The sequence below is a fragment of the Corvus cornix genome, chromosome Z, assembly GCF_000738735.6.
Source record: "Corvus cornix cornix isolate S_Up_H32 chromosome Z, ASM73873v5, whole genome shotgun sequence".
Classification (NCBI taxonomy): Eukaryota; Metazoa; Chordata; class Aves; order Passeriformes; family Corvidae; genus Corvus; species Corvus cornix.
In genome coordinates, this window is record NC_046357.1 from 24,810,212 (window position 1) to 24,829,216 (window position 19,005).

The 19,005-nt window shown below is 43.0% G+C and overlaps 2 protein-coding genes across 2 annotated transcripts in view; one reads left to right on the forward strand and one right to left on the reverse strand.

Moving 5' to 3' along the window:
- The window catches only part of LOC109146432, a 1,056,471-nt gene that overhangs the window by 400,407 nt on the left and 637,059 nt on the right, over positions 1-19,005 (forward strand). The gene's annotated exons all lie outside the window — the stretch shown is intronic.
- Positions 1-19,005, reverse strand: part of GRIN3A (glutamate ionotropic receptor NMDA type subunit 3A) — a 67,893-nt gene that overhangs the window by 47,255 nt on the left and 1,633 nt on the right. The window lies entirely within an intron of this gene.

A 19,005-nucleotide genomic window follows, 5' to 3' on the forward strand; every position in this document is an offset into this window, starting at 1 on the left:
AACTCTGTAAAAGTAAACAACACACAGAAAATATTATTCCCCTCTGACTCTTGGGAGCAAAGGCAGTGTTTATATATATACAAGTATATACATTTTTGATAAGAAACACAAAAGAGAAAACAGATTATGTAATTACACTAGAGAAAGTTCCACTGAAGGAAAAAACCCTCCTGGCTTGCAGTGCCACTGTGGGGACTCACAGCTCTACAGACAGAGCTCAACAGCAGCTGTGAGCAAGCTGATGCCACAGATTCAAAAACTGGGAAGACTGTTTTTTCCACGGTTGAAATTAGAAAATTCAGGCCTAAAACCCAGTTCCTTAAAGTCTGTGGGCACACCTATTGCCTCCTCACTTCATGCTACAAGAAAAGGTGCTACAAAATGCTGTTTTATTTTTTAAATGTCTGCTGCCTCTGCTGAAATGGCAATACTTCAAGAAAGAGTTTGTGCTGGCAGCTGAGAGGCTGTGGGAAGTCCTGCCCCCGTTCCTGATCAGCGGCCGAAGTGCCCCCACTGCACCACACCCCAGTCCCTGCCCAGCCCTCTGGCTGCTCCAGAGGGGAGGTGTGCTCCAGCTGCAGCAAAAAACCTGCTCTGCCCTCAGCCCAACGCTGCTTCTGCTGTGCAGACTTCTGGTTCTCTGGGGAAGGAAATCCCAGACCTGCTTTGAACCAAAAACCAGTAAGATGATGTCATGAATTCCTCTTTTCCTCGTCTTGTCCATCTGTTTCCTTATACACCCTTGTTTGACCAAGACCCTAATTTGAAACAGGGTTGGTCCCCACACTAACGACTGGTTTTTTTGCAGAGGGTTTAAAAGCTCAGAGAGAAAAGCTATCTTAGACTAGCCAGAGCTATCCTGGGTTCCTGCAGCAAAAGAAGCCTGGCATCCATCCAGGCAATGCTTACATGCAAATCCTAAAAATGCACTGACTGTTGATTTAAAAAACCACTATACCACAGGAGTTAGCTTAATTTAAATCTTGACTTAGTTTGTCTTGAAAATTATTTCTTTTATTAGACCAGACAGACATGACTCGAGGTCGCTTTCTTTAATGCTACACAGAAATACTCCAAACTAATCTGAATATGTACAGCTCTCTACAAGGTCAAAGAGGCAATGTAAAATATGAACTTTCAGCTGCTCTTGGAAAGTAGGACCCATTATTTATCTGAATAGCCACTTATAAATTATCCTAAGTAATATTACTTCAAAAACTTCAAGGTGTTCTTTGCTCCAGCAAGAAAAAAAAATATCCAACGTTTAAAGTTTGCTGAAGAACATTTCATACAGATTGAAGAGAGAGAACAGTTTTCCTTCCCTAGAATTTGCCTTTATAGTTTAAAAAAAGGCACACAGTCACTTATGCAAGTAGACCAGGGGGAGCTGTGCTAATTCTCCATGACATACCATTCAAATGGCAATACAATTCGGATGGGAGAGAGTGGTGGCTGGGTCCATGTCTGTGGTGCTCACTCCCCAGTGCCACAGGATGGTCATCAGTGTCCAAAAAGCCCTTGCAAACATTTGGTCAGAAGCTGCCAGGAGATGCTGTGTGTGGATGTCAGAGTGGACAAGTGAAGTGGGCAAGGACCTGCCAGAAGGAGGAAGGAGACCATGGATAGCTCTACCCCAGACCTTCTTTGTAATGCCACCTCCCAGGCAAACACGTTTCCTTAGGGCTGGCCTTGACCAGGCTGTTGGGTGTGTGAGCTGCTGCAGCTGCCCCACTGCAACTCTTCCCACACCTGTAAAGAACACAAAACACCGTGGCTGTTCCCCTAGGAGCATATTTTGGGGTTTTTCTGATTGCCACTATAGGCCTGGATAGCTGGAAAATGGTGTTTAGCAGGATTTAATCCTCCTCTTGAGGAGAAACAGCACTCTACTGTGCTTCAAGTATCAAGGCCTTCAGCAGACTGTCTATGGGTGTCTGAGTGCTTTTCTGCAGAGAAGCACATCACAAACACTGGTGCTTTGCACATCCTGACTATCAGTCCGAAGGGACCCATTTCAGAACAGTTCTGACACAGGCAGCCTTGAGTTTTCCCACATATGTTATTCATGCAATGCACAGGGGAGGGGCAAAGACCCAGTCTTTGGTTCAAGCAATTCAACTTTTGACAGCAGCAGAGCCAAAACAGCAGCACATTGGAGCAGACAGTTCAAGAACTTTGGGCTTGCTGAAATTTGTCTCCTTGCTCCTCACATCTGAGGTGTGATAGAAGAAGACTGTTGTTGAAAAGATATTCTGGTAACACACCAGTGGTGCTGGTTTAACTCGAAGAAAGCTATTTAAGCAACAACAAGGGCACTCTGTGTGTGTGTCTGCTAATAGAAGAACTGTCATTAGTCTTTTGGAGTGATTACTAACAACCCCAGATCAAAGATATATCTGTGACCAGGAATAAAATATGAGTGTGATTATCAAGAAATAAGAGTTTGAAGGCTGATGAAAAAAAGCCCAGACAGGGTTATACTGAAAATATCCAGAAGTAGCATCACAAGGTAACAGCAAAAACCTTAACACTGCCAGCATAGAACGGCGCCACGAGGTGCCAGGGCTAAAAATCACCACTCACCACTCAGTCAGCTACTGGTCACTAGGAGATTACAACCTTGAGAGCTGAGTAAAACAGGATTTACACAGAGCAAAGAACAACTATCCAGTGTGTAGAATGTACTACGTATCACAAATGTGGACATAAGGCACAACTGCAAACAAATGAGGAATGGGCAAGCAAATAGAGTAGGCAGACACGCACGCAGACAGCATCAACATACAGAAGAGACCAAAAGTGGGAGAAACTCCCACCCTCAACACAGTGCTCCTGCCTTTAGAAATCCTGGAACACAGATGAGTTGCCAGTCACAACCCCTAGCCCCCAAAAACACATAGACACATGTGCTCTGTCTCTCTAAAGAAGATCTGGGAAGCCAGAGGATGATCCCAGAGATACAGGGACCCTGAGTATGACATTTTGAACTGTGTTGTTACTGAGAATGAGCTGTTGCACTTGCATAATTTCCCTGCACCATTGGGACCAACAATAGTACTCTGCTAACACCGCTAGGACCTCGATTAGGCTAACAATGAATTCCTGGCTTTGCACATAGAAAGGGTTTCTATAGCTCCCATTAACTGAGGGCAATATTTGCTCCGATGCCTTGCTCTTGAGGACTGCTGCTAACACAGCACAAGAGCTGACAGAGAATTTGGCAACCAGGGCTGTAATTATGATGCACATTGCTAAGCATTACTCCACACTGGGCTCCCTGGCACGTCACCCCTGCCAGGCTCCTCAGCATAAAGGGCTCTTGAAACAGCACTCCCATCTTTGCCCTGATACAGCAGCTTCCACCTTCCCATCAGTAAGACAGACATGCTGCAGCATATTGCTGGAAAACGCTGCTTTTTCAGAGGCACGACAGGCTGTGAGTACTCTTTCTGTATGACGTTTCTGGCATGAGCAAAACAGTAATTTCTTCTTGTTCAAGAAGAAATTAATTCTGGAAGGAAATATAGAATAAAAGGAGAGAGGGTATGGAGAAGACTGATTCATGCTATGTTGGTAAAAGGAGTCTGGTCCCACTTTTACAAAAGCAGCTCTTGCCCTTTCTGAGATGTACATGGTGTATGCACACGGCATTTAATCCAGTTAGATTATATTCACCATTAACACCTGCAGCAAGGAATAAAATCTGATGGAGCACTGTCTTCACTCTCCAGTGCAATTACAGCATGGCTTGAAAGTACTTTCAACCCTTCCTGAGCATTTGCATTCCCCATACCTTCAGCAGCTATGCCCCCAAGAAGAAGTTTTCTTCTTCTTCTCCTCTACAGTTTCCTTCTTTTTCTGCCTGTCACAGAAACACCCATGCAGAGATCCATGGAGCATCCCGAAAATTATAGCCGTATATGGAAATACACAGCAGGGGAAATTAATGCTGACCCATGTCCCATTCCTCAGAAAGCCAGCACCAGCTCATCATCACATCCTCTTCTGCTGGGCCTTTCTCCAGGCATGTTTCACAGGATTAATTTTAGCTACAAGGGCATTTTGTTCTATATTGATTTTTTTGTATGAAAGAAAGCTGAGAATTAAGCTTGCAAAGCCTGATCTCTTAACTCTATTAAATGAGGCCAGGGTAGATTAAGTTGGTAGTTCATCTTTCTGAGGCTAGGCATTAAAAACATGGCTCTAAGGTGAATTCTTGGGTGTACGTGGCTTGGCTTAAAATCAGGATTAGGATTTAAACAGCTTCACTTGAGGTTTCTTATTTAATACACCAAAGACTTAATTAGAAAGATGGGAAATTAGAAAGAAGAGTTAAAATTGGCTCTCAGGGCATGGGGTGAGGTGGGGGGCAGGGGGGGAGAAAGCCAAACATCTCTTTTAAAAACAAATACAGTCTGCATGTGATGGGATGCAGTGAGATGACAAAGGGGAAGGGCCACTGGAATGCGCTGTCCTGAGTGGACCTGAAATGCCTCTTGCTGCCCACAGAGCTGGCCAGGGCCAGAGGGTCTCATCCTGCATGGGTATCCTCCAGCTCGCTGGGCAGCTTTCACCAATCAGGCAGTGATGCTCCTTTCCTCAGCAGGAGGCAAACCCAAATAAACTGGGAGGTGTGATGTTTGTTAGGTCCTCAGCTGCAGATTTACTACCTTTCAAAACAAGACAGGAATCTAAACTTTTGAAAATGCTTTAACCACTGCTCCCCACTTTTTATTACCAAAACTGACTTAAAACATTGTTACTAACAAACAAAAACCTGGAAGACGAGGCACCGTGTAGAAGCTTCTTGGCCGTGTTTGGAAGTTGCTTTTTCTGAGCATGCAAACCACAAAATCAGGCAAGATCCTGTAATCAGGAGGCTCCCACCCCCCGCCCCCAAAGGCAGAAGCATTTGAGTTTCCAATAAAGCGTTATAGCAACGACCCACAAAAGTGTGTGACTGCACAGAGCCTGTTACCAGGCTCACAGGGAGAGGAGGAGGAGGAGAAGGAGGAGGAGGAGGAAGAAGGGGCACTGGCTGGCTGTTGAATATAGAAGCTGAGCAATCCAGTTTGAGATCTCTGCCTCATCTCAGCGAGCAAACCCTGCCGTAAAATGGGGATAGCCCCCTCCTCAGTGCCCCAGGGGACACATCACCACCAGGCTCCTCACCCATCTTGAGGCTTACAGCAAGATAAATACTTCACAGCCTTTTACACAGGCAGGGATAGGAGAGGAAAAATGGAATTAAAAAAAAAGGGGGGGTTAAGTAATACATCTTGGAGAATAAACAAGGCTTTGCCTGAAGCAGAATCTAAGGCTCAAATCTCCACTTTGCTGTGCTAGACTGCCTCAATATACAAAAATTATGGGACATAACAGCCATTTGTTTTATGTGCTGTTAAGTAATTTGGGCATTTGCACCATTGCACTGCTCTGGTGCACTGGTGTGTCCTTCTGACATTCCACTGAAAATCTTCTCATCAGGACCCCACATCTATGGGCATTTTGGTACTGTGATTTCCTCATTAGTTTAAAGGGGATAAGCAAGTTACTAATGTTCCACTGTATTCCAAGAGTCCTGGATACAGCCATGAAATGAGACCTTGCTGTAGTAGGTACCTCAGAGGGCAGAAAATGGTTTACAGACAGTGTTATGGGGAGGTTTAGGAGAATGTATCAAAAATCATCATCCATCCCTGTCTCACTCTTGGATTTAAAATGTGCAAGATCATGAAGTGAGCATTTACAGCTCCTACCTGTGACTAAATCTTCTGGGCTCATCTAAACGCCTGACAGAAAACACATAACAGCTTCACCTCCTTACTACACACAAATATTTGCACCGACTACTGCTACCAGTTTTGTTTAACTCTGCACCTATTGTGGTCACTTAGACCGAGAATGATCACACAAAATTTGTAAATCACAATGAAATATGAACCATACATATTAATCCCTCCTTTGAATCATGTTTAGATGCAGTGGAGCAGTGCTAACTGAGGCTTTAAGCAATGTGTCCATCCAGAAATAACCCAGCATACTGCTCTTACCAGGCAAGAACTGGTAGGGAAGTTCAACACACTTGTAGAAAAAAAATAGTGAGAAGCAGGTGGACAAACTGTTGACACAGAATTAAATACCAATTTTAACTTCTTTGTAAACAAAGTTCTTCATCCTACCTATTTACGTAAAAACTTACGTGTACTGATACCTTATGTTGCTTGAGGGGGAAAGGGAAAAAAACTGTCGTGGCAGGTTAACGGGGGTTGGCCTTGTTTATGAGAAAATAATGAAAGTAACAGCAACAATTTATTAGCCTGGATGTTACCGATGGGAAGAATGCTTTGCAGCATGGAAATTATGAGAAAGGCCTACAAAATTTAGTTCTGATACTGGTTATATCTTCTCTGTTGCAATTCCTTTAAATTTCCACTGCCTCCATATCCTCCTATTATAAAATAATATCTTATAATCTCCCTTAAAAATAAATGTATCTCCTCCTTAGAATTATGTAGGGTTTGCAAAACTCTGTGACAGCTGAAAAGCCACTGCACTCACTGCAGAGCACCAATTACTCAAGCACGCTGGGTATTTAGTTAATTTATTAAGAGCTTTAGGATCTGCCTGTGACAGATCTGAAATCTGACATTTCTGTGAGTCAAAAGGCTCCCAAACATTCTGATCCAAATGAATCAGTAAACTCTTGTCTGTGCTTGAGCTTCCTACAAACATACAAGGTCTTTCTTCCTCGTGCTCAGCTCTCCCCACCCTGATCCATTGGGATGCTGGCTACAGATGCTACGCTCTCTACAGGTCAGTTTTTGACCCTGAAGACAGCTAATGAGCTATTGCAGCTGACAAAGAGGCTCTCAGCTCTCAAAAATGAACTCCGTGAGTCTTCTGATGCATTTGGGCAGCCAGTGGTTGGGTCTGTGGGTCTTCCAGACGAGGCTGGAGCAAACAGCATCTTTAGTTGTACCACTGAAAATCTGAGAGCGTCAGATGTATTAATGGATCTGCCTGCGTAGCCTGCCCTCCTCTGCACTTATAATCTTGTGAGTTAACTTCCAAGCGACTTAGAAACTCTAAAAACACAGCAGCTGTGACTCCTCTTAAACAGCTCCTCAGTCACCATCCCTCCGAGAGCTTCGCCAGTCCGGTGTTACCAAGACTAACACAGTCAAGCCTAGCACTACCAGTTCTACAGGCTAGAAGAAATAATGACATTCATGAATTTAGCAAACGAGACAGAAGTTATGAATTTAATGATCTGGGAGCCAGTCTTGAGTTATGCAAAACACACTGAGTTAGGTATTCACAAAATTGCTCCAGCGTAATTGTCGGCACGTGGATTGTTTGCAAACAGCTTGCACAAACTACTTAGTGTTAATCATTTGTTCCGTGACATAGTTAGTCATGCACTATTTCTGCTCCTTGAGTGGGTGATTGTATCCTCCTCCTGAAGGAGAGGGTAAGAACCAGGGAAAATGAGGCGCGCCCCGGGAGTTTAACACAGATGAGCGCCTTCTACAAAATACGGGAGCTTCATGTCTCACTAATCTCTGCAAGACGTTTGCGTCTCTCCATCCCCATGCAAATAATCCACGATGACTCTGCAGAGTCTGGTGAACCTAAGCCTGGGGACGAGGAATTCACGCCGACTATTTCTGGCACCGCGATTCTTTTTAACGCTCTGAGCAAGGGGGAGTGTTGCAGAGGAGTATCTAATTCCCCCAGACAACCTGAGAGGAAGGGATGACAGATCACCGCTCCAAAGAGTTTGGCAAGAACATACAAACTGCTGTCTCTCTCTGCAGGAAACAGTGCTGCTTCAGGGAGAGAGAACCTCCAGCAAAAACAGTCACAAAAAAAAAAGTATATTCCCTGAAGAAACAGGAATACTGGGATTTTTTTTCCTTCGATGCTTCAGTTTTCATTGTTTACATGATGTTAGCACTTGAATGCAAGTCTTGGTCAGTCTAAGATACAGAATCCTAGAATGGGATTGGAAGGGACCTTAAGGACCACCTGATTCCAACCCCCTGCCAAGGGCAGGGACACCTTCCACGAGACCAGCTTGCTACAAGCCCCATCCAGCCTGGCCTTGAACACTCCCAGGGATGGGGAATGTATTACAGTTATTGCAGCAATGTGCAGAATTATGCTTCCACAAACTTCAGGGACCTGGGATGGGACTAGAGGAGGTGAAAAACTATAAGCTGAATTGAATTTTGTTGCAATAAAGCTTTGATATCCCAGAAGTGCTCTGTGAGGTACCTGGCAAACTGGAGTGAAACAGTCAGCCAGCAGTGAGAATAAAAGCAACAAAGGGAGACACAGAGACCAGAATCTTCTGTTACAGGTTTGCTTGTCTTTTCTGGAAGGTAAGCAACCTCTGGAGAGCCCTCTTCAAGTAACTGAGGATTTTATCCACACGTGAGCATACTGATTGACACACATGTGGACTGTAAAACCAGGGCAGGGGTGGCCAGGCAAAGAGGTGTTGAGGACCAAAACTCATGAAAAGTAGGGATGCCACAGCAGTGCCACATTTTCAGTGGCAGACACATCATTGTCACGTTGGGCAGTCATTGTTTACAGACAGTCAGTGTGTCATGGGTAATTCTGACATCCCCTGGCAACTTTTAGTCCTCCAGAGGAGACTTCTGACAGAGCACAGAAATACATCTGGACTTCTTCATGCCTGGACTGGTAGACCAGCAGCTATTCCAGTACTCAGCCCACTGTATTTTCCTGTGGTTTTAACTGTATTGAAGAGGACTGAATTTCCCATTGGAGTCCCCTGTTGAGTGGTCAGACTGCAGACTCATTTCTCCTGCTCTTACTGACAATAATAAGCCATTTTGCTGCTTATTATTCTCCAATAAAATTGTAATAATTTTGTATGACTCTCCGAAGACATGCATTTGCTCTCATAGTGCTGGCATAGTACGGATCCACAAAAAGATGAATTGTCTGAATTATTCTTGATCATAGTTAGTGAATGGCTATCTGTAAGTTTTTAAGCGAAGTGGGAACTTTCTGGTGAAAATAACTCAAATTCAGGTAAAATTAAAGGTTAGAGTTGACAGAAGTCTGAAGTTTGCTTATGAATATATTTTTAGCATCACAGCAACAAGCCACAGATCCTATTGGACTAGTTCCTCATTCAAAGCAAAACAATACCAGACTAAATGAAGTCTGAGTACATTTTTTTTGGGTTGTTTTTAAAAATGTCAATTGCATCAGAAACAGCATGCAGGCACTCACACAACTGAAAAGATTCGCTTCAGCTGTTTTTTTCTCCTCAACATGAACATTCTCCCCTTTTCATGAACATTTCAGTAATCAAATTACACTAGGAGAACTGCTCATGGAAAATGCACAGCAAAAGCAAACACGTGGAGTATGTGCATGTTCCAGATTCCATGTATATCTCTAATTCCTGTGTTTATCGGACTGGAAAATAAAAAAATCATGGGCTTGGTTAAACAACCAAAACTGCATCTCAAACTGGTCCTTACTCAAAGCCAGTGAAGTAAAAGGAAGCAGTCTCACAGATGTTTTGGAAGGCTCTGGGATGCCGCCATTCCTTTGTTCTGGCTTGTTCCAGAAATTTCAGGTGGTTTTCAGGCAGAAAAAAAAAAAAAAAAGTCGGTGATTATCAGATATATTATTCACTGTGAATTCTCCCTTCATTTCCCTCTTAAAGTACAGTTCTGGGGAGGAGGAATACAAGGGCAGCTTGAGCTGGACAGCAAGCTCCCATTCCCTGTCAAACAGAGCATCTTTCTTCTGCTAATCATGTGGCACTGCTGCATCCCACCACAGGTCTAAATTTGCCACTTACAAACCTGCAAGGGTTGTGAACACCCCGGGAGGACATCGTGGCACAGCTCACTTCCACATAACTGCATGTTATATATTTATATGCACTGTCAAAATGGTGGGAAGATACGAAACTGTGTTTCACTGGAATCTAGCAGGCTGAGCTATTTATAAATAAGTGCCTTATTTTTGGTGCTCTTCAGTGCAGATGAACAGTGAGCGATGAGCAATTTATGTTGCTGATCATTTGTATCACAATAGAGCCTTGCAGCCTTTTTCTGCAGTTTATAGACTCTGTAAGTTCAGGATCTGTAGTATCCTACAGGGGAAGACAGGACCTCAGAACAAAGACGGATGGGCAAGATACAGAAACGATGAAATGAGCATGCCATACTGAAAATGGAAGAGTAGATAGACAACAGAGCATCTGAGAGAATATTTGAGCATTCCTGGGTATTCAGGGCATCAATATCCAAAACAGACCCACCACCCATCTCTGTCTCTTAAAACAAACTCTCAGTGTGAAGGAATCCTTTCCCAAGGGTGTTCCACACTAAGAGATTCTTCAGTTAAACAACAGAAGATAGCATTAAACAAAATACGGCATAATGAACATGAAATAAAAGTCATTAGAAGGATGACATGCTCTGAAGAAATCTTAGGGTTATAACTGGAGTGAAAAAGCACGTTTTAATTAACAGGCTTGTAAGCACCCTGTACTACGTAAATGATTCATGTGTATAAAAAGATGATCATAAGGATGACTGAATAATCATCATTTTGGCTTCCCTGTGTTGACTGCTGATGCAAGATTCCTAATCAGATGCCACAGGAGTATTGTTAACCACACCAGCCTATCCAGGCTATTTCTATGTTGATACATTGTGATAGGAACTTTTAAAGAGGTGATTAATAGCTGTTTTTTCTCTCTCCAGAATCTCTGAGGAAGAAACACTGATGTTTACCATGTTTTACCATTTCCCTGGAGCTCTGCAGCAGGCACTTTCACAGATCACAGAATGATTTGGGTGGGGAGTGACCTTAAAGACCACCCCATTCCAACCCTCTGCCATGCGCAGGAACACCAGACCAGGTTGCTCAGAGCTCCATCCAAACCTGGCCTTCAACACTTCCAGGGATAGAAGATGAGACATCTGAAATGTTCATGCCTCGATGCTTAAACAAAAAATACCAGAGCTTTTTGCTTTAATCATTTACCTGTGTTTGCCTCAAGGCTGCCAGTGGGTATCTATTTGTCCCCTTGGAGCTCTATTGTTTATTACCTATCACACAAAAAATTTAAGCGGAGGAAACCCAGGCACATACACCCTTCACCTTGTTGCCCTTCCAAGGTAGGGGTAAAATCAGCACTATGGTATTAGCATACTAAATGTGTGCTAAAACAATGTAAATCACAGTGAAAACACTTTCAGTACACTCTCAAAGGAGGGCAGCTCCAAATAAAGGTCAGATCTGTTTTTCTCACTTCTGATACTTACATTGAGTATGGAAAATTCTTAAAAACGACTGCTGTCCTACAGAAAGCAGTTACATATGAGTGAGTCTTACACACTCAGAAAGTGATAAATAATTATGCTCTCACCTAAAATAGCACCGGAAAATTACCAAACTGTGAACTCAATGATACCGACTTTTCATCTGATTTGCAAAATAAAAAGATCTTTTTAAGCCAGTTTGAGTGAGTACGCTATTAAAATGAGTGTAATGTAACTGCTTTATCAGTAGCATCATTGAGAGGGGCTGGTGCGTATTTCAGCTGCTCTTTCTGGTTATCATTTGCTATGTCTAATAGTTCTTTCTTTGCAACAAATGCAAAACTTCATTTTTAAAATCTCAGTTGATGCTTGAAGATCTATCTTGTCTTTTAACTCTGCCTTAAGTTAGAATGTCTTGTAAAATGTCGTATGAACAGCATGGGCAATCATTTCCCTCACAGTCTTAAAGAAGCTGAAAGTGGGATAGCATGCCTTCAGGGAAATACTAAGAGTTTAAAATATGCCTGTGCAGCACATTCATAGATTTTTATAATCCATTTCAAATACTTTCCACATTGTAAAACAGGCTTTGGAAAGTATCATCACAGATGAAAGCTGGTGAAGAAAAAGTAATAAAAATATTGTAGAAAGAAAAGGAAGAAATGGTGCCTGCTTCTTCTGAGCTCCCCAACATTTGATTTTTCCTGTGTAATAATAAGAATCGAATGATCACAGTAATTTCCCCATTTACTGTGGTTTAGTGTCAGCTGAGGGTGCACCTGTGCCCACCTCCACTCCTCCACCCCCCCATCTGCAGCCTGCAGCTACCCAGGCTGAAGCATTTCAGATAAAAGTTAATTATGCAGCACTTACGCTGCACACCAGACCCTTCCAAACCGCTGCCAACTGGAAACCTTCCCATCGGCTTCTGAGGGCTCTCCCAGCTCACCATTCCTGCAGCAGAGAGCATCTGAGAGGTTCAGCATTCTTCCCCCACTCACTGATAAGGCACTGATAGCTTGCAGAGGCACAGGGGTGGCTGCCTGGCATGGGGGTGGCACCTACTCTCTGCTTGTACCAACAGTGCATTCCTGTGCTCCAAGGATGCAAAATGCTCATCAGTGGCTGTATGGACCTACACTGTGGGGGAATGACACACAGAGCCCAGGTCTGAGTGGCAAACATCAAGCCTGAACAGGGAGATGCTCTGGAACCCTGTCTGCAGCCAAATCCAAGTCTCAAGGCAAGCTGCACGCAAAATTTGGTTGAGATGCCCCACAAAGGCAGCATGTAATGTAACAATGGCTGTGGTATGCCTGTCTCAGTTCTTCATGGAGCTGTCCATGATTACCAAGAGCAGTGTTATCAGCTTGTTGTGACAGCTGTGAAGCACTTGGGGCCAGGCTGAGAACTTCTGAGTCACGCTGATGAGGAGCCCCTTGAACAAGCAGCTTTGCTCGAGTGTGACTCCCTTAATAAATGAATCATCTATCAGTGCCGCCTACTCAAGCTCAAATCCTCCTCCCAGTTCTCCTGCTACTTCCACCATCTGCACATCCTTTCCCTGTGGTGGTGAGAACCAATTTGGCTGATTGACAGGGTTTTGGGGAAAATGTGGAGTCTTTCAGGGCCAGACTAGAAGTAAAGAACAGTCCCTAATGTCCAGAGCTCCAATCCTAAAGTCCTTGTGCCTGAACCTCCTCCTATTTATTCGGAAATCCCTGCTGGGCACCTACTAGTAAGCTGCTATATGCATCCCAGTAACCTGGTACTCTGAAATCCTGACCAGAAGATATCTGACCCTGGGTCCCAGAGCATCATGAGGGACTCTAATTCTCAGCATCAAGTTTGAAAAAAGGCTTCTATTAATCACACCCAACCACGCCAAGGCCTCACACCCTTTGCAAGACGTCCTTCTGGCAATAGCAATAAACCACTATCTACCTCTGACATAATCCCTGTTCCCGTCACTGCTTCCTAGAGGCTGGCCTCATCAGTTTCCTGAGAAGTCTGCAGGGAAGACAGTGCATTTTGAGGGGGAAAAATGCTTTTTTGGGAAGTAACTGGAAGTAACTGTCCTTAGCTAGGGACCAAGACACCCCTGTGATTTCAACCCTGATTCAGGCAAGCCATTCTTCCCTGTGCTTGGTGATCCCAGCTCTTTGTCCAGAGCTTTCCTACAAAATGCAGTTCTCATTTTGTGCTGCTAGAACCACAAAAAGTAAAGCGATAGCGAAGGGCACCTCTTCTTTTTCTTCTCAATTCAGCTTATTTTCTCCTTCTCTCCCCCTGCGTCACTGACATGTGATGTTTCCAGCTCTCTTGCTTCCTTTTCTTGTTTTCTTCCTCCTCTTTTCTCTGGATGCTTTCAGCTCTTCAGAACAAACTCTGCAATGCACAGCTATTTGTATTGCAGTGAGATCTGGTGCACTCTCTCATTCAAGCAAATTGAGAAGACAACAATTCCACTCTTTAAAAGCCCTTCAGTAAGACCTACAGAAACATGGGTTTATAATCTGAGTCTTTGTTGGAAGGCAAATTTAGGTTTGTAAAAGAAACTGCTTTTCCCAGTTTTCTGCTGATTACAATAAATGCATAAATTCTAGCCATGGTATGCCTGGTTTTCTTTCTCATTTAAAAATTACTTGGAAATCCAGAGAGGGAAATAATAGGACATGAGATAAACATTTTATTTCAGGGCTTAAAACTGTAACTAGATCCAGCACAGCCTAAAGTCCTAACACTGTGTGTTTTCAGTATTTCATGGGTTTAAATAGTAAACAATTTATCAAATATACCCTGAGAACTTTTGCAAGTAGTTTTTGAATCTAATCACAAGCAATAAATTGAGTAACACATCACAAGATCCTTTGTTGTTTTCTAGTTTCTATAGCTCTACTTCCATTTTGGTGGAAAGACAGGATACTTTCTCTGGCTTTCATGGACAAATTCTTGTGGGAAATGATATTGAATACTCCAACTTTTCTTTGTTAACAATCTGTTCAGTACAGTAACTTCTGTACTCATATAGAATCTGACAGCAGGTTGTCTTTAAATTTGTCTGTTCTAGGCCAAATTATAATTTTTACTTAGTGGATTAAGCCAAGTACTCTCTGATGTTTCTTCTGATAATGCCTGTCCTTCAGCAAAGTAATAATCAATGATTTAATGCTGTCATGTTTTAATCACTCATCCCTGACAGGAGTTTGTGCAGTGTGTTATGAAAGACCTAGCAGCAAGGAAGACATTGTTTTGTGAACACCCAGAATAGAAAAAAAAAGCCAAACCCAAAATAAACATCATGTATGGTACTGAATTTGATGTTAACTCAGCTTTTCTGCTTCAGAGAATCAGCACAGGATGAGGAATGAGAAAATCTTGTTACTGGCCAGCTCTGAACGAGCACTCTCTCAGCGGAGTTCTGGCTCTTTCTGTCTCCAAGGGACTTTAAAATTATCCAGAGGAGAGAACTGAAATAAAAACATTCTGAACTGAAATAAAAACATTCTCAGCACTTTCCTGCACTCTGATAAAGGATTTTCTGCGGCTATGATTAACTGAATCCTCCTTAAATTCTCTAACTCCAGAAAAAGAGACTAGTTTGGGTTTTTTTTTTTCCCTTTTCTTTGTTCCATGCAAAGATTTTTGATAGAGGAACTATCATGGAGGTCTCTGACTGAAAGAGAAGCAACTGGGCATTTGTTTGCACATCCTCTCAATTTCAGCCCTTGATTCCTCTCAAGGCCCCTCTCATAAACCCTCTTGAAGTGCACAACAGGCATGTGCCACACTCAGTGTGAGGTGAGGAGGGTCGGTCACCACGGGGAAAGACTGAACACATATTCCTCATCTACACAGGAACTCATACAAGCTTCCAATATCTGGCCTAAGATAGATTAGCAAAGACAGTTTGAATGACCAGAGCCTGCAGCCAATGTGTGTCACATTCTCTCCCTGGAAAATTGAATTATTACAACTTTTTCCCCAGCCTATCAAAACCATTTTTCTGCAAAAATGAAATTCTGGCTCCAAGGAGGAAAGAAAAAAGTGCCTCTGGGCATTTAGTTGGGCAGAAGCTTTTCCACATCTCCACCCCTTTGCTGTAATTTCTGCCTGCCCTCATTGGTGCAATGCATAGTCAGTGTCCTGCAGGTCAGTATGACTTCTGAGGCCACTGTATTCACAGTGGTATTCCTGTCTATTTCCAAAAAGACCTATAATTCCTCACGCAGGGTGGTTTGATATATATATATATCTAAAAATTAGGAAGCTGTTAAAAAAAAAAAAAAAAAAGCTTAATTCCTTAAAAAAAAAATGAAAAAATTAAATGTTTATAGGCAGTTTCTTTTTACAGCATCTGTTCTGAGGCTGAGCTTGCTATTTAACCAGAAAATTAAGTTTAACCTGGAATTCTGATTAGGTTTATTTATTCTTTTGACCCCTTCTGAAGTCATACCTGTAATCAGTAGCAGTGCAGTTTCAGATCCTCAAGAAACCAGGTAAAGGACAGACTGGCAGGGACTGATGGTTTGCAATTACTTTACTCTGTTTAGTTGCTTTGAAAAGATTCCCTTTCATGTTAACAGACATCAGAGGTGCTGATTTATCTGAAACCCACTAAAAATACTCCTTTAAATGCAGAGAACACCGTTGCAAACATGACCTCCCCTGTGTTTCTGATACTATCATCAACAAAATGGATATTACGGGCCATTCTTCCCAGACTCTCAGCTCTGAGCTGTACTACTAGAAGCAATATCACTGTATTTATTTACGGTTCATGTTCCCTGGATCTTTTCCCCTGTTCCATCCCTGGGAAAATTATTAATGATGTTGGCAATCTTGGAATCAAAAAATAAAGTGCTTCTCCTGATACACAAATACATAAGGTGACAAGCCTTGCCTCAGTGGCATCAGTGCTTGTGAGCTGCTGCCTCCAAAATAATGAGCTGTCGAAGCTTCACTGCAATTTGCATTTGTGTTAGTAGTAAAGAAATCCAGTGGTTTTTTTGCTTGCTGAATGACAGTGTTAAATTGTTACTTTTGCTTACTGAGTGTGAAAATTTACTGAAATGACAGTAAAGTGGGAAGAGTAAACAGTATTTTTTCAGGTCACAACTGCACTTGGATTTACCCTTAGTGTACGTTAGTAATTAAATCACAGATATAAAATGAAAAAAGTGTGTCACATTTTACTCTGTGTAGCCTCCGCTGAAGCCAACACACTCCTGAACCTCCAGAATAAGCTGCTGCATGTGGGAAAACAAATGGTGTACCACACCTTGTGATGGCTGTTGTCTTGTGATTGTTAATGTCACGGGGAAAGACTCTTTGCTCTCCTTCTTTTTCTTTTTTTTCTTTTTTTTAGCTTCAGGGTGGTAGAATTTAATGAGAAATGGATTTTTAAACACTCTTGAAATACCACCAAACTTTTGAAAACACAGTCTATGTATCTTACCTGGCTGTAGTTGCCCGTCTGTGACACGGTGGATTTCCTCTCACATTACATATCTGAAGTATTACTATTATCATATTGAAATGTATTTCAGTTCTGGATCTTTATCTTCCCTTTCATTCTAAGCATTGCTTTTTGCCATGTTAGGGAAGATTTGCTCAAAGATCAACGTGCTTTTCAATTACAGTGAATATTTGCCTATTATAAACTTCTGCATGAAGTAATAGCATTAACATTCAGCAGCAGTACAAGACATTGCATGTGTATCTTCCTGTCCTGGTGTCATGTGGAAAATGAGACCTGGCTAGACATTACTACCTTAAAACCACTCAAATGAAAGATTCGAATGCTGAGGAGAAGCAGCATCTAGTGAACATTGGGTTTGTTGTGTTTGCCATGGTCTTCACACTCACACAGTGCAAACTGCTCTCCGAGAGCAAACAAGTTTTGGGTCTGCTTCTGTCCCTGCTTGGAAGAAAGATACCTGCAGGCACTGCCAAGGGCATGCTGCAGTGGTTTTGTGGGAGGGAAGATGCTCTGTCCAAGCATCAGTAGGAGGGGTGATCCCAGGGGTGCCAATTCAGAAGCAGGGTTAGATGTCAGTCTTCTTTTCTTCTTGGAAAATCTGCATCCTGGGCCTACCAGCAAGATCTGCCTCATCTACAACGATGCCATTTACAACTGCCTCCTCTAAGATGGCCAGTCAGCAGAAGAGGCCAGTCTGCAGCTCCATGTCTGTAGAGACAGCAAGGTGACAGGTCTGTGGTGTGCTCTTTCATGTCAGCTCTGGCATGGGACTGTGAGCAACACAAAATCCCTGTTTGCAACAGAGGTTGCTGAGGCCAACAGCTCCAGGGACTCCTGGCTCCAATATGCTGTTGGAAATCCTGTAACCCTAGGAAGTATGCAAGGTAAGGCTGTTGTAGCACCGCCTCCAGCATCAGCCTTAAAATGGTATGTATTAAGTGGAAGTATGAAAAAACCAGTGTTCAGAGAGATGTCAGCCCCTCCAAGACAATCTTGAGGGACTAATACACTTGTATTACCTGCTGGCCTTTGAGTAAGACTGAGATTTTTTCTTTTAAATCCACAGAGCCTTGAAAAGTATTTTTTTTTTAGCTCAGCCCAAAGGAAAACAGAGTCTGTTCAGCACAGGTGCAGTGCCAGGCATTGGTTTCACTGTCACTGAAGGCAATGCCAGTTAAGTCTGCTTAAGAACAAAGTCCTGATTTGGACAGACTGATCCATTGGGCTCCCCGCTGAGAACAATTTGAAAGTTAATCAGGAGCTTTGAAGTCCATGGAAAGCAGCAATGAAATCTAACCTTGTGCTGCATGTGTTGAACACATCCTGTGAACTCAGGCAGCTTTAGGTGAACTTAGACCCTTCTCTAAGATGGAAGATAAAATAATGCTAACAGCCAGAGCAAGGCAATACTGGGTTCAGGATTTGGCCCTCAGGAAGCTTTGGCTGTTGACTCCAGCACCATTGTGACTGCAGCTGCAAGGCTGGTAGATGTAACAGCAAACCTGGATGCTACTGGCACCATCAATAACAGAATTCACCAGCACTGATTACCCCTGAGTTTCTGCTTAAATCTAGAGAGACCTGAGTTACATGGGTTTTGCTGAGGCAGAAAAACCTAGCTGAATTAAAGGGGCTACAAAAGAGCTGGAGTGGGGATGTTGACAAGGGCATACAGTGACAGGACAAAGGGAAGCAGCTTCAAACTACCAGAGGGCAGGGTTAGATGGGATATCGGGAAGAAATCCTTGACTGTGAGAGTGATGAAGCCCTGGCACACGTTGCCCAGAGAAGCTGTGGCTGCCCCATCCCTGGAGCTGCTCAAGGCCAGTTTGGATGAGGCTTGGAGCAGGGAGGTCTGGTGGAAGGTGTCCCTGCCCTTGCCAGGGGGTGGAAGGAGATCGTCTTTAAGGTCCCTTCCGACCCAAACCACTCTGTGATTCAGACCAGCATACAGCAGTCACATCTTCAGTTACAGACCAGGAGCTACCTAACACAGACTTCTTCTACCTTTTCTGTCACAATTCAAACACACAAAAACTGAAAAAAACCCCAAACCCACTGAAATTTAACAGTGATCCAGGCTGTGGCTTATATTTGCTTTTGCCAAGCAAATTCACTCAGCAATCTTTTTTTTTTCTGATTACATTTTGAGACCAAAGTTGATCTACCTCTTCTTAGATAAAACAACTGTTTATC